We start from the raw sequence: 13,920 nt of genomic DNA, 5'->3' as shown, positions 1-13,920 counted from the left end.
TATTAAACTTTGAAATGTTTAATAAACATTTAATATTGTGACTGGATTATATTTACTATCGTGATATTAAATCAGATATATTTCAACTGTCAAATGTCAACAAAATAGCTTAATATTTAACGGATTCCGTATATAATATATGTGTTACATACGCATTACATTCCCATATATTCTAAATAAAAGTCTACATGCAAAATGTAGTCATAGCACCCCTAGGAGGTATGTGTATGTAAGTTACAAATATATGAATACATCAACCATTAAGTAGCGGCCAATCATAGTTCATCACACAAACATGATTTGAGATAGTATGGCCTCACAGACATGCAAACACAAAATTCCAGTATTTTATCCAATCAGATGTACAGATACCATGTCCCATGGTGTATCTCATGTTTACTTCCCCATATAAAATGACATTACACGTAGCCATTTTTATCAGTTCTCTTATGCCTGCATTTTGTCAGGATGTCTACTCCCAGGTTCACCAGAGAGGAAAGTGCTGCACTGGTGTATGCGGTTGAGGAATTTTATCCTCAGCTTTATGGGACTCGGAGGAGGTCGACGAGTGGGCCTGTTAAAAAAGCCATCTGAGAGTCTGTCACCCTCTCTGTTAATGGGGTTGCAGACGTCCAGAGGACAGCCCTGCAAATGACTCGGAGATTCAGGGATATGAGGTTGCGGCTGTGGAATAAAGTCTGCCTCATGAGGGAGTGGACTCGTGCCCATCGGAGAGGTGAGGATCTGGGCCCACCCCCACAGAAACTTGTCCTCAAACCTCATGAGGATACTTTATGTGCGCTCCTCAATCTCCATTTCCCCCGCGCATTTGCAGCCTCCAAGTCCTTGCCCCCTCCCAGTCCCCAGCTGATGGCCCTGAAACTTCTGACCCAGAGGCCAGTGCACCTCTAATCGGTGACCTGGAGAAAGTGGGACAGAGGCTGAACCAGGTAAAGATCAGACTTCATATAATATTTTAATATTTGAGTATATATTAAAGCAATGTGTATACAGTCATATATTCAACATATATAGATTTCACAACAGACGTTACCTAGGAAGGTATACATCTGAATTTAGATTTGTCAGACATCAAATACGGATAATGCTATTTTGTGCGCAATCAAGATTATGCGTCACAAAGATAAAACGGAAGTGCGCCTCCGTGAACTCCCTATCCTCCGCCATTAAATCCATTGAATATCGATTCCTACATAACTTAGAAATATTAATTTGTATCATTAAATATTTACAGTGATTATTTTCGAATATCATAATACACACAATTGTTAATATATTTTAAATATTTAGAAAATATACTCATCACACTACTAGATCAAAATAAAATCATAATCACGGATGTGCAATTACGTTTTTAATTATTGCGCAATGCTCAACGAAAATATAGTTGCGCAGAGACATGAACATGGTTTTGCTGTTACAGTGGCATTACTTTAGACATGTTGGTCAAATGTATACATTAATTGGTATAAATTTTAAGAATACAGTATCATGATTTTCAAGATTAAAAATAAAATGGTCTATACTAGGAATCTAGATTTAATAAATGACAGATCAATGTATAACAATTGATGATAATGCAAGAATACATAAAATGACTCAAAGGGACAGTCAACAACATACAAGCATTTAAAAAACCTACATGATCTCTTTATTTCTAAATACAGTTTGAATTCTAAAATAAGGTTTAGAAACAAAAATATTTTAACTCTGTGATTAGCTTGTATGTAAACCATTGCAGACTGACACCTTAATTATTTATTTTGCACATGCTTGCATTTAGCCAATCAGTGGCCTCTCCCTTGTGAATCCATGGGCATGGTCACAATGTTATCTGAATGGCACACATGAACTTACGCCCTCCAGCTGTTGAAAAGGGACAAATGCATTGAGATAATCCTTCCATTTCAAAGCTATTGGTAATAGCATATGATCATAATATTTTAAAGCTTTCAACAGAGAATAACGAGATCAAACACAATTTAATGTTACAAGTGAACTTCAAATTATGTAACAATTGCATTCCCTATGTAATTAATGAAGGTTGGAATCACAATAAACTGTCCCTTTAAAATAAGAGACACACATCACATTAAAATAAAATAACATTTGAGACTACAGAGGATTATGTAAGTTATTCATGATAGCAACATGAATACCAAAGAATTCTAATAAAATAAAATGTGAGGTAAAATATAGAATTAAAAATAAGTATTTTACTTCAAAAATAGTATTATGTGATTCGCTGACAATTTAACACATGGGGTCATTGATTCAACCTTCTAGTTTGATAGTGCCTTGATAAAAAGGATGAAACAGAGATTTAAAACATTGAATGAAATCGTAAATCTCAATCATTCAAAAACATACTGTATATACCATTTTCATAATATTTGTGATTAAGTTATCACTTAATGGCAAATACAAACTAGGAAATCAGCTTTGTTCATTTAAACATAATTTTTACAAAACAATGAACTCACGTGCATAATAAGAAATATATTTTACTCAAATTTTAGTCAAATTTGAAAACAATGTATGATTGTTCGTGTTAAATTTATGATTTATAATAATGATATCCAATCCTGATTTAATATTTTACAGATAAGGATGTTGGTGCTGGACCCTCAACCTCGGGTTTGTCTTGGTCTGGTATGTTTCATTATACTTCACGCTTGGCTAACAAATTCGGACATAACATTGCCTAATACATTCACATTGATCTATATTAACGTGGATCCTCTAAAGAAAAATCATGATTCAGAGATCGAATTCCATTGGAGGCAAAATCAGAATGTATTAGTATTCTAAGATATTCCTCTGAATCTTGCTATCTTTAGTTGAATGTAATCTTAGGGTCTGGCCCATTTTTGAGTCATCACCTGGGTTGTGTTTGACAGTTGGTGGCTACATTTAGACAACAATAATTCATTTTTACACAGGTGCTGAATATAAAAAGACACATCTCATATGCTTAGATATTTTATTCTTATAATTAAGATAGAAGGAGAATTACATATTCATAATGATTGGAGGAAATTATATATTCAATTTAAATTGCATACTCTATCCGATTCATAACATTAACATATGGAATAGAATATACCTTTAGAGGGATAGTATCAGATATTGATATTGTATTTATCTAAAGATACAAAACATCTTTCTTACCCATTACACTGTTTGGATGAAACAATACTGTGATTTAAATAATATCCTCCCTCTAGGATGACCTTTATATATAAGCATATTCTAACAGCACCATGATGACATAGTTTAAAATATATCTTATGTCTTGCATTGTTATCAATATGTGTTGTGTCAGAAACCACATTACTGCACATTGCACAAATGTATCTATATGTTCCACATATATTATGCTATAGTTGTCACCTGTTGTTATTCAAAGTGTTAATAGTCTATCTGGATTTATTTTTAAACAGGGACCAATAGATATTTTGAGAATTTCTATAGATGAATATGATAAGAATCAGATGTCTAATATTTTTAGAAAATTACATCTGTGAAAGACATCATTTTATTTCCACTCACCTTAATGAACTAATTAATTTATTTTTCATATTAGTGGTCTAGTCTTCACATTCGATAGATATTATTTTAAATTGTTTAGAATAATTTTTTATTCATGCAAAATATGTATTTTTAAAGCAGATGTACAAATTGTGTTATATAGTTTTTATTTATATCATTAATAGTTGAAGTTAATTTGACAAGCCCAGAGGGATCCAGAACCAATACAGACCTGCCTTTGCAGGATGATGGTAAGTCCATTTACTTATTCATACGTCATTAAAAGTATATTATCTTAAAACTTAATATTAAAATATTTTATAATCATGATTATGATAGATCCTTCCATTTGAATAAACCTTATAAAGTACTCCTCTAATTATATATATTTATTTTATTAGTTTAACAGTAAAATCTCAAAGCTTCTTAGTATACACCTTTGTGCTTCAGAACATGGATAGCACATGGTGATATTTTGTATAAATGAATCATCAAGTGATAAACACATGATAAGCAATACATGTTACGTGTACTATGCTTTTTTCCTGGATTTTCAAAATACAGACAATCACATTTAAATAATATATTAATCATCTAGAATTATATATATTTTATTGAAATTGCATGCTCCATCTAAATTATGAAATTCAATACTTTTGTTCAGTATCTCTTTAATGCAACATTGATGTGTATCCTTGAGCACCAGTAACACATGTTTTAAAATTTGATTTTTAATGCGTACACAACATATTATGTTTTACAGATCTGGATGTTGTATGTGTGATAGAGGAGAATGTGGTTCCCTTGGAGTCTGATGGTACGTCAAATATATATAACAACATGTATATAACGTGTATTGTTTCAAAATCATATTTTTAAGTAAAAATAAAGTCTACAGCTTGTTCCTGTTCAAAAATATTATCCCATTAAGTTTCAAATACTCTACTGCTCCCCTTTTTATATCATGCAGCATGAACATAGAAATTAAGAATTTATTTGCCTATTTATGTATAAATTGTCATGACTGACATCATGATGTCACATGCATATTACATCCAATCATTCAATAATCATCTTATAATTGTACAGACAGTCATTGCTATTTATCTGAGTGCCTAGATGCAGACCATCTCATTATGTCATCATTGTTCTGAGCTTACCAGCCATTTCTAAGTATACATAAAAATAATCACGTGGAAAATCCTTGATTTAATTTCATGATGTGTGATATGTAAAGGGATTTTAACATGATTTATGTGTAGACTGTCCATTTCACTCAGACAAACATTAATATTCCTCTAACCTAAAAGGCTCAAGTCTGAATGTGTCTATTAATATTGGGATGACATACATTTAATACTAATGTAAAAGATATATTCAAAAAACATACTCTGAAAAATGTCAGATACCATTCTATTCTTAATAGTTAATATGAAAGGTAGTATCTACCATGTATATTTATGTAATAGTAATTTATTGAACCATCAAGCTTAAACTAATTATATTTAAGATTACCAATTAAATCATCTTAATCTATTTTGCATCAGTGATTACCTTGTTTCAAAGCCTATGTGGAGTGGCCATTTATATTTGCTCATATTACACACTCTCATAGTATCCAATTGGTGGACTCTCCGAAGTCAATCCATGGGCATGTGTCTAAAAGAACTCTATGTTGTTCACATTTAATAATGCACTCGAGATGTGATCCAATGACAAGTACATCACATAAGAGACGAACCTCTATGTCTTTTCAATATTAAATGCATACATGTGTACTGATGTATATTATCAAAAAGAGAAATGTCATATTGTAAAATCATAAAGATTAACACATAATGTTGACTTTTAAACATATGCTTTTTAACGTATTGATCAAACGTTCCATAAAAAATACCAGTGAGTAAACAGAGTTTAAAGGATCAATTAAAAAAGATTCAAAATTAGACTTACTTCAAATCAATTAATACATTTAAACATAGTCATTATTGTGACTTTGTCTAAATTTTTTAAAAACAAAATAATTACAGATTTAAAATGATGCTGAATATTAATTTTATAGGAAAATACTATATTTTCATATAATATATGTATTTAAACAATTAAATATACAATTATTATATATTTCAGAGGGACCTTCCACTTCTGGGCATCACCCTGTCACACCTTCCCCACCTGCGCCCCCTCGCCACTCTTCCCGTCATTCCCATCCTGCCCCTGCCCCCCTCATCACTCTCCCCGTCTTGCCTGCCCTGCTCCTGCCCCACCTACACAGGTACCAAGTGCCCAGGCCCCACTCTCCCCACCTGAGCAGGCCCTACCCTCCCTACCTGAGCAGGACCCACATAACCACCTGAGCAGACCCCACCCTCCCTACCTGAGCAGGCCCCACCTGAGCAGGACCCACATGCCCCACCTGAGCAGGACCCACCTTCCCCACCTGAGCAGGTCCCACCTGAGCAGGACTCACCTTCCCCACCTGAGCAGGCCCCACCTGCACAGGACCCACCTTCCCCACCTGAGTAGGCCCCACCTGAGCAGGCCCCATGTTCCCCACCTGCACAGGACCCATATGCCCCACCTTGCCACATCCCTCCTCCCCACCAACCCCTTTTCCCTGATCCCCACCTTCCTTGGTCTGGGTTTCCTGTTCTCCTTCCCAGCCACAGAGGTAAGTATCATTACAAATCAACATTATAACATACATTCTTAAAGGGACATTATACTGATCTAATTATACCTAAATTGATTTTGAATAGAAAAGTTTATTTCTAAAGCTTTTCTTTTTTTTATGAATGTAAATGTTTCACATTTATATTCTTTTCAATTACCATCCTCATTTTTTATTATCTAAATGATATTGCCTAGATGTTGGATATCAATTATGTAAATATGCATATTTATTTTTTATTTAAAGGGATAGGAAAGTCAAACTTAAACTTGCATGATTCACATAGAGCATGTAATTTTAAGACACTTTTAAATGCACTTCTATTTTCAAATGTGCTTCGTTCTCTTAGTATCCCTTGTTAAAAAATGAATATGCACATATCATACACTAGTGGGAGCTGCTGCTAATTGGTGACTGCACACATTTGTCTCTTGTGATTGGATAACTAGATATGTTCAGCAAGATGCCAGTAGTGCAATGCTGTTCCTTCAGCAATGGATAACAAGAGAATGAAGCAAATTTGATAATAGAAGTAATTTTGCAAATTTGTTTAAAATTGTATGTTCTATCTGAATCATAAAATAATATATTGTGGTTTACTATCCCTTTAATCACATCCCCTTTCCCTGTGTGTTATAAACCAAAGTAATAATGATTTGTCAATTGGGTTTTTTTTTTTTTTATATATATATATCTTAATGGTGTATCTATGAAGAACATATTTCATGTGTAATTCTTCTTCGATATAGCATATTTTATTCTAATCCTGATTTGTATTTGTATTAATTAGTACAATGTCCCTTTGCTATATTTTGATTCTGTTCTGTAATTAATATTAATTTTTAATTATTTATTTTTGTTTAGGTTGTGACTCAGCATGGTTGATGCTAGAGGCTCTAGCAAGATTGAAGAGAACCATGCTGAGTTGCCATCAGTTGCTGGGAATGATGCAGGACTCCATGGTTCTGCAGCTGCAGCTTAATCGCCTCATGCTAATCCGCATGAGCCGTTTTGAGGCAAGGCAGCAAGCTGCAGCTGCAGAACCTCAGGCCGAGGAAGGTGAGGAGGATGCCCCAGTAAGTGGGAGTCCGGAGATGACCCAAGGGAGCAGGAATAACTCCTCTGTCCATATAATCTGTTCTATTTGTTGCCCGTTGGCTTATTTTATATTTTTCTATTGTTGTGCCTGTTGCACTTTGTTTGCCCTTGTCAGATGGCTCCAAAGGGGCTATGTTGGCCTTTGTTTGCCCTTGTCAAATCCCTCCAAGGACTGTGATACACTATGTCACCTTGTTAGATGGCTCCAAAAGGGCTATGTGGGCCTTTGTTTGCCCTTGTCAACTCCCTCCAAGGACTGTGATGCACTATGTCATCTTGTCAGATGACTCCAAAGGGGCTATGCTGGCCATTGTTTGCCCTTGTCAATTCCCTCCAAGGACTGTGATACACTATGTAACCTTGTCAGATGACTCCAAAAGGCCTATGTTGGCCTTTGATTGCCCTTCTCAACTCCCTGAAAGGACTGTGATGCACTATGTCACCTTGTCAGGTGGCTCCAAATGGGCTATGTTGGCCTTTGTTTGCCCTTGTCAACTCCCTCCAAGGACTGTGATGCACTATGTCACCTTGTCAGAAGGCTCCAAAGGGGCTGTGTTATCATTCTGACTTATTGGTCCTATTATGTTATTTAATTAGGTTTTATGACCTTCATAAATCATATTTATCATAAAAAAATCATTTAATTAAAATGTTATATTTCTTCTTTATTTATTAATGGTATTTCTAATAAAAGTGATTTTATGTTGATAATTCTTAAGTGATGCTTAATTTATGGATATGCATTTATAAGGTACTTTTTAATATCTAATTTTGTTTTAATCAAAATACACATATCATATATTTAAAACAGACTATAATCTGAAGGTTGACAGCACATATATTCCAATTCTCAGGAAATCTTATTGTAGTAGTAGTACATAAGAAATCACTGTGTGTAATGCACACATATTTTAGATGATTAATCTCTTTCAATTATGTTTTATTATATTTAATTATCAATCAATATATTGCTATAGGTAACCTATAATGTATAAACAATACACATTTTCGTGATGTATATAGTAGCATTATTTCTATGTTAAAACTTTATGCTTCTTAAATGTTTCCTAATCTTACTATTATAATGAAATATATATTTATTACCAACATGTTATCTAGCGTTACATTATGTGAAGATGTGCATTACATAGAACAAACACGCTTGCTATTAAACAATATAGCACATGCTAGTTTTTGGAATACAAAATACAATTGTTATTGACATGCAAAGGTGTAAATTCCGTAATTTGATTGGATCACATTGTTCGGCGATATTGGATGTGCCATGTTGTGTAAAACGTCACATGCAAAGGTGTATATTCCGTAATTTGATTGGATCACGTTGTTCGGGGATATTGGATGCACTATGTTGAATGAAGTCAATGTGTTGTTGATCCCGAATATATTTTGAGGCAAGTGCAAATACATGAATGTTCTGCGATGAATATACTCCATCTTGTTTAATATGTTTGTCAACAATATTTTGTCATTAACAAATAATTTATGTTTTGTGTTTAATTATATACATTGTAATTTCTGAAACATGCACATTTGTATTTCAGAGATGCATTCACCTATATCATATGATATATAAATTATATTGTAATTGTGTTACATATAATAAATCATGTATACATTTTAGAGATGTTATGTCCTGATATTTATTCATAATTTAAATGTTCAATATTGTGTCATGTATCGATTCAACATTGTTGTTATCCAAATAATCTAGCACTGTGAGTATGAATTTCAAATGTGTCTCTTAAAGGGACATGAAACCCTAAATGTATCTTTTATAAGTTATGTAGAACATACCATTTTAAACAAGTTTCAAATTTACTTCTATTATCAAATGTGCTTCAGTCTCTTGGTATAATGTGTTGAAGGAGCATCAATACACTACTAGTTTCTAAGTGAACACATGGGTGAGGCAATGACAATCGGTAGATATATGCAGCCACCAATCAGCAGATCTAAGCTATGTTCTTAATTGCTCCTGAGCAGTCCTAGATAAACCTTTCAGCAAAGGATAACAAGATAATGAAGCAAATTAAATAATATAAGTAAATGTGAATGTTGTTTAAAATGTTATGCTCTGTCAAAATCATGAAAGAGAATTTTCTGCTTTCATGCACCTTTTAAATGAAATAGATTTCCAAAATAAGTAAAACACTTTAAGCTACCTTTCCAAAAATACACTTTATCTTATTGGGAGCTTTGGGGGCTCCATTTTTAAAAAGGATAGGAGTAGCTGATATGCTAGCAGTTGAGTTGATTGTTATCTGTAATAAAGCATCTGGTTAAACAGTAAATTGGGCTGATTGCTCAATGAGGTTGTGGCTAGCACTAATACACAAAATCTACCGGCACGCTTATACTGAACCCGTTGTGATCTTATATCCGTAATGGATGCCTGACATTCATGTATACTAACTTATAACTACAATAGGATTAATATAGGACGTGATTACAATTAATATAACCAAACTAATGTCTGTGATATAATTCTGAGAACCAGCTGGTATTATCCGGCATCCGTTTAAAACTATATAAGTGCTATAATACTTTATGACAATAATTGATATTATTAGGGTCAATACCTGTGACATAGCTTTGATAATTTGTTGTCCTTAACCGGCACTTGCAATATCCTCTAACTGTAAAGATAAGTACTATTGCTTTTTGTGCTAATCTCTGCCGGATAGAGCAAACAATATCGACACACAGCCAGTTGATGTGAATCCCCAACTGGCAAATCCAATTTATTATAGTATAATAAATTACAATGTGTAGTGACTATAAAAGTTACCACTGTCAAAAACACTTACTTGATATTAAATAGCATTGACACTCAGTAAATTGGTGGTAGAATTGTAACGTAACCGATGCAATAGAAATTCAACCTAATAGCAGTTACAAGCTAATTAAACAGCAGCTGCACGTAATCAAACACTGAAGCAAATAGTATCATTGCTAGTTGGCCTTACCCGGCACCCCCGTAGTACCATATAGACACCAGTACACTTTGTAACCACAACGGATACTACTGAAAGTTATACCTCAGATATAATTGTGAATCAGTTGGCTTTATTCAACATTTGCTATACCTACTAACTGGAACGACAAGTACAGTTGTTCCTATTGATAATTAGTGCTAGTGATATTTACCCTTAACTAAATGGTGACAATTGACAACTGGTAAATATAATTTATTACATCGTCACAGCCAGAGTTACTGCAGTGACCTTAATCGGATTATGATAATAGCACCCAACTGATAGCTTATGGTATCAATATTTAAGCAATCTGGTGATACTAATGTGACTCACAGACACACTATACCATAGCACAAGAGCTATAATACATGTAGTGGTAACTAACGATCTAAACGGCGGTCACAATTAACCTTACAATACAGCAGAGATTACCATTATCATTTGTAATCATATGAATGTGTCTGAGAATGTTCTAACGATCTCAATGACCTTAACTCTAAAATACATGTGTTGAATCATTACACTACAGAATGACTTTAAGAATGTTCTAATGATTTCATTGGCTACAACTTCAAAACACACATGTTGAAGCACTACACTATCATTAAAGTAATAACATCCTTATAACTATACCTGGCCTGCTTTCAAGGGTCAGTAAAACACTACAATTGTAGTTGTGTCAGAGCGCTAATAATCACGGGACAGCAGCCATTTATTATTTTTTAGATATTATATCACTTCTTCGGAGTTCAAGGGATAGTTTATAAATTCTAGCTGAACTACCATTTACTGCAATCATATATATTACTTATCTTCCTCAGTAACTGACGTGTGTTAGTCACGACTACTAAGGAAAATGGTCCAGACCTTGGAGGGCGAAATAACGCAACTTTTGTTGCGTTCGTTTCGCACCCTCTATAGCGCAAAACTTGTAATCTGGGTGCAAGTTAATTATTGTAATATGTTTCATCGTAACAATATAGGAAAAAATTATTTATATTTTTAGTAAACCTTAGAAATAACAATAAAAATACTTTCATTTTATCTGCTAAAAATAACATTTTAAATATTTTTATTTTACTATATAATTAAATTTCTGTTTACAAATTACATTTTAAATCTACATAACCATTACAAGGACATATTTATATTTCTATTCATAAAATCTGTTATAATTATCTATATCTATTTGTGTGTATCTCTTGGAAAAAAAATGATAAAATGTATAAATTATTCAGGGCCAAATTACAAGTGGGTTTTTGCGATCGTTTTCGTGTAGTATAAATTGCGCTCATATTGCAAGTTGAGCACAAATGCAATTTACACTAGAATGATTACCGCAATATCAGTGCTCTGGTTAACTGTTTTGCAAAAATAAAAAGTGGCACAAAAATACATTACAGTCAAACTCATAATAACACCATCTAATAAAAAATACTCACAAAAAATATTGCACACAAAAGTTATAAGGGCTCAAAGATTTGAGATCTCGGGTGTTTAATATACATCTAAAGATGCATATGTATGTATATATAAAAGTCTATATATGTGTACATATGTATTTATGTATTTATATGGGTATATATATATATATATATATATATATTTGTATTTACAGACATATATAAACACATAAATATATATGTATATATATATATATATATATAGTGAATTGGAGCCCTTTGCAATTAAGTAGATGAAAACATTTAAAAGCATATTTATGGAATATTCATATTTAATAAATTGTTATACTCTGTATTTACTGTAGATATTTCACATTGCAATGTTCTGCACAGTCTAATTGCACTAGAATTAAGCTGTTTGTGCGCGTCGGGTTAGCGCAAGTGCAATATCTTTTTAATTTCAACTCTTAATACCAACGCAACCAGACGTGCAAACAGTTTGCCTCTAGCGCAATTAGTGCTATAGCAGAAGTGCAAAATACAGCTCCACTTGTAATATAGCCCTTAATCCGGAGATAAACATTTCCCGTTGTTAAGTTGCCCAGATATATGTACTCCATGGGAGGGAATGTTTTATATTGTAGAAAATGGTGTGCTTGGTTTGTATATTGAAATTAATTTCATTATTTCCATAAATATATATAACCAGTTGTTAGTTGGTTCCAGTACTAAAGTTAATTACAGTCTACAGTTTAAACGTAGTGTTTAACCAATTTAGCATTTTATTAATAGTATAGCATATCCTATATTAAAAAATAAGTAATATTTTCTAATAATGCATGTGTTTTATGCCGCATTTATTAGACCAAATATTTTCATTAAACATGCTGAGGTACAATATTAGAAACACTGCCTAAGGGAATCACATGACATTTGGGTTGGAGAGGTTGTGAGTGGCAAGATCAGTTGTCTTAGGAATTTAACACATTCTGGTAAATACTGATTAGATTTTCATTCAAAATGTAGTTGTATTTTATTTTTATAAAACTTTTTTAAGGTGTTTTTTTTTCTTCTTCCAAAGTTCTCATTGATCAACCAAAAAGAGAGTCTTTTAAAATGAATTATTACAGTAAAAAATATATTTTATGAATGTTCCTGTGTAGAATAAACTTACTTTTTATGCACATCAAACTTCTAGCTGTGTGAGATGCCCCTGAGATTTAATTAGCAATGAGCAGTTGTGCACAAACATACATGTTCTGTGAGTTTCAGTTTAAATGTAATTAATTATTGTCTTAAATATTTGTATACATATTTCATTGTTACTCTTTCATAAAAATTTTAGAAATAATTTGAGTACAATATTTTAGTCAAAATATTTATTTTTCCTATAGATATTCAATAAAACCTCCATTGTGTCAAAAAAGAGTAACAAATTATAAAAACGTACATATACACAATATGACCTTTTTGCCCTTTGGTTAAGAATATAATCATTCTCAAAATAATGTGTATCAAAAATAAATATTTTCCTACTTACATATTCAGTTTTAGCTTCTTCTTCTGTTTAGGGAATCAAATGCAATTCATAGATATTGAAGAAAGTTTTATATAACTTTTTACATATTAGTCTCGAAAGCACAGTAACTGTAGAGTAAGATATTCTGTGACAACGACTTTTAACTCTGACTATAAATACTGCTGTCCTGAACAAAATGCAAACACAGTCTATATAATTCTTTAAAAACTGCCAGAAGCGAATGAGTGGTTATTGTTAGATGTTAGACCAGCTAAAACACGTATTAAGCCCCGAGGGTGGCAATTTCCTGTTCTCTTCTTAATAACTGAATAGTGAAACACATTCAAACCTTATTTTTGTTCATCTTTCTAATGTTTTCTTAAGTTCTACAAAGCACACCCATTTGTATATATAAAAGGAAAGTGCAAGTTTTTTCTTGTCTGATTATTTTTTTATATAATATTTATTTTCAGTTCTATTTTAGGCTTTTAAAAACATCTTGATAGTGCAAACAATATAGTGCTTGCCCTCCTGCTAGAAAGCACATGAAGCAAATCATGTAGCTTATTTAAAAATCAGATAGCTGGGTTAGGCAATTTACTGCATTTTTAAAACCTAGGTTACAGATTTTGCTTTTTGGTTTTGGGGCACTGTTTTGGAGTTGCTTTGCTTCTTCAGGCA

General features: G+C 32.7%; 1 protein-coding gene across 2 annotated transcripts in view; it reads right to left on the bottom strand.

Annotated features, from left to right (window-relative positions):
* The window catches only part of LOC128658135 (calpain-13-like), a 278,722-nt gene extending 265,264 nt beyond the window's left edge, over positions 1 to 13,458 (bottom strand). Inside the window, exon 1 of one of the 2 annotated variants that reach the window (XM_053712635.1) lies at positions 13,261 to 13,458. The gene's annotated coding sequence lies outside the window, so the exon portion shown is untranslated. The remainder of the gene's footprint in view (positions 1 to 13,260) is intronic. The other variant, XM_053712634.1, reaches the window with a different exon arrangement.
* Between the last annotated feature and the right edge of the window lie 462 nt (positions 13,459 to 13,920).

The sequence above is a fragment of the Bombina bombina genome, chromosome 4 (assembly GCF_027579735.1).
Source record: "Bombina bombina isolate aBomBom1 chromosome 4, aBomBom1.pri, whole genome shotgun sequence".
In the NCBI taxonomy this organism is placed as follows: Eukaryota; Metazoa; Chordata; class Amphibia; order Anura; family Bombinatoridae; genus Bombina; species Bombina bombina.
The sequence above is the reverse complement of the archived record's forward strand: the minus strand, read 5'-3'. Positions and strand labels throughout refer to the sequence as shown.